General features: G+C 41.7%; 2 pseudogenes; both read left to right on the plus strand.

Moving 5' to 3' along the window:
• The first annotated feature begins 1,543 nt into the window (after window positions 1-1,543).
• On the plus strand, window positions 1,544-1,664 carry LOC148366830 (U2 spliceosomal RNA; annotated as a pseudogene).
• Window positions 1,665-1,692: 28 nt separating this feature from the next.
• Window positions 1,693-1,962, plus strand: LOC148366831 (U2 spliceosomal RNA; annotated as a pseudogene).
• Window positions 1,963-2,735: the final 773 nt, after the last annotated feature.

Genomic DNA, 2,735 nt, shown 5'->3' on the forward strand with positions numbered 1-2,735 from the left:
ACGTCGGCCTCTGGCTTCCTATCATTCCACGCCAGACTGCTGCCTAGCGTGCATGACTCCCCATGTCCGGTTTAATTTCAATATCCTGTTTTGATATCAATCCTGTCTGTCCCGTTGTTTAATATCGGTTTCCAGTTACGTTCCCGTCTAGTTTGTCCTGTTTATTTTCGATATCCTGTCTTCATATCAATCCTGTCCGTCCCATTGTTTAATATCGGTTTCCAGTTTGTTTCCCATCTAGTTCGTCCTGTTTATTTTCGATATCGTGTTTTGATACCAATACTGTCCGTCCCGTCCTGTCCGGTATCAACCCCATCCATCCGATATCTGCTCCGGCAATTGGTATCGATCTCGTCGGCCTCTGGCTTCCTATCATTCCACGCCAGACTGCTGCCTAACGTGCATGACTCCCCATTTCCCGTCAAATAAAAGGCTTGTGTAAGAAACGTCACGCATTTGGGTCCTAATCCTGTTCCGGTTCTTGACAGATTTATTACTTTTCTGAATGTCTTTAAACACAGCAGCAGAGAAGGCGAAATAATTTATGATTAACCAACTCTCATTGGATTTCCTTGTAGGCAATTAGGCCTTTAAGCATATAGACAACATCTGAACAATAAAATTAGCATTACTGTTGTGTAACATGAGTACTTTGTTTATGAATCCAATTCACTTACCCCCAAACACTCAAAACCGAGAAGGAAAAAAGATCTTTTCGCTTCGCGGCGTAATTACAGTGCGGCAATTAGAGGCCGAAATGATATCTCGTCAAAACCATTTAACTCACTCATATGCAAATGCCGTTTCCACGCAGACACTCGGAAAGTAGTTCGGCTGGCGGTGCTTTTGAAAACAAGTGTGATGAACAGGGTTGGGTTTCTTTAACTGGATTACTTTCAATTACTTTTGGATTACTCCAATACCAAATATGCTAATAAAAGACAAAAGAAACTACTTTTTTCCCTAACTTTCAACCCTGCGGCTTATGCAGTGATGCGGCCAATTTATGTAATTTTTCTAACGGCCGCTAGCGGCGCTCGAGTGTTGCTCCCATTAACTGCCCTGTCAAAGCTATATTATTATTATTATTAAAGCTTTGAAAACTCTCTCGGTGTACCGTCTTTCTTTGTAAATATGTGTAACCCATGTATGATATGTATTTGCAACTGTATATTTTTGTAATGTATTTATTTGTATTTATTTTAGACACTTATTCTGATATGTTTTGCACGGGTGAACAAAAAATGAGGGGCGGAACAAACGCGGGGTGCCGAGTTTAAGTGGGGACCGCTAAAGGTGAGGGACAGAAGAGGGGGTAAAAAGTTGGTTAAAGAAAAAAGAGTTGCGTGAGTAAATGTGTTCATCTGATATATTTTTCCCACCCTTACCTTTGGAAATATACACTTTTTTCCTTGGATTACTTTCAACGGGACCCGGACTCTGCAGGTCTGCATCAAACCTTAAGTACCGGTATCATTTTCAGTTCATTTTGCCGGCTGTGATTTTTGGACTGTGGACTTTAATGAAGGACATTGGTAGGACCTTAGCTTGGCCTTTTGTCACTATCTTTGATTTTTGCATTTCGGAGATGGAATATGAGCTTGCTCTGTCCACTCCACGCACCGGCCCGGTATTGCAGTACCTCCGGGAACGGTGCATTCGCAATGATCGCAGCAAGGCTTTAGGGCTAGGACCTTAGCTTGGCCTTTTGGCTGAGAGTAAGTGTCCCGGCTCCTAGGCTTTGTAGCGTATTATGAACTGACCGATAACGGATAATGGATAATGAATAACGAAGATAGATCAATAACCCTTAAAAACCCCAAAACCCCCCACATTGTGAACTATTTATTTAGTTACAAGTTACAATTGATTTTTGCAATCCGGAGATGGAATAAGAGCTTGCTCTGTCCACTCCACGCATCGGCCCGGTATTGCAGTACCTCCGGGAACGGTGCATTTGCAATGATCGCAGCAAGGCTTTAGGGCTAGGACCTTAGCTTGGCCTTTTGGCTGAAAGTAAGTGTCCCGGCTCCTAGGCTTTGTAGCGTATTATGAACTGACCGATAACGGATAATGGATAATGGATAACGAAGATAGAACAATAACCCTTAAAAACCCCAAAACCCCATTCACTTGTATGGCTGTTTAGGCCTCTATAGTCCGGAATTTACGGTAAATATGAATAAAATTATGACTCACAACACGTGGTAAGCTTTCTCTCCTGGCTTTGATCTCTTTGATCTCCGGCAAACCTAACATAAAATGCGACAGAAACAAAATGAAAATAAATCCAAACAGCTCGCCAACATCATTTTTGCCGTTCCATCTATTCCGTTATTCCCCAAGCTCGCACAAAATTTTGTAATTTTATTCATATTTAGTTTCTTTTGTCTTTTATTAGCATATTTGGAATCGGAGTAGCGTAAATTCTGGACTTTAGAGCGCACCTGATTATAAGCCGCACCCACCACATTTTAAGAGGAAAACCGATTTTGAAAACATACACAAGCCGCACCTGTATATAAGCCGCATGCGTCCACATTTAAACATGTAACACAAACATAAAATTAACCTAAACCCGACTTCAAGTCCCGCGATTGAAACTAAATGTCATTCATTAAAGTCCACAGTCAAAAAATCACAGCCAGCAAAATGAACGGAAAACGATACCGGTACTTAAGGTTTGATGCAGACCTGCAGAGTCCGGGTGCCGTTGAAAGTAATCCAAGGAAAAA

The sequence above is a fragment of the Urocampus carinirostris genome, chromosome 4, assembly GCF_059441175.1.
Source record: "Urocampus carinirostris isolate Australia breed hairy pipefish chromosome 4, RoL_Ucar_1.0, whole genome shotgun sequence".
Taxonomy (NCBI): Eukaryota; Metazoa; Chordata; class Actinopteri; order Syngnathiformes; family Syngnathidae; genus Urocampus; species Urocampus carinirostris.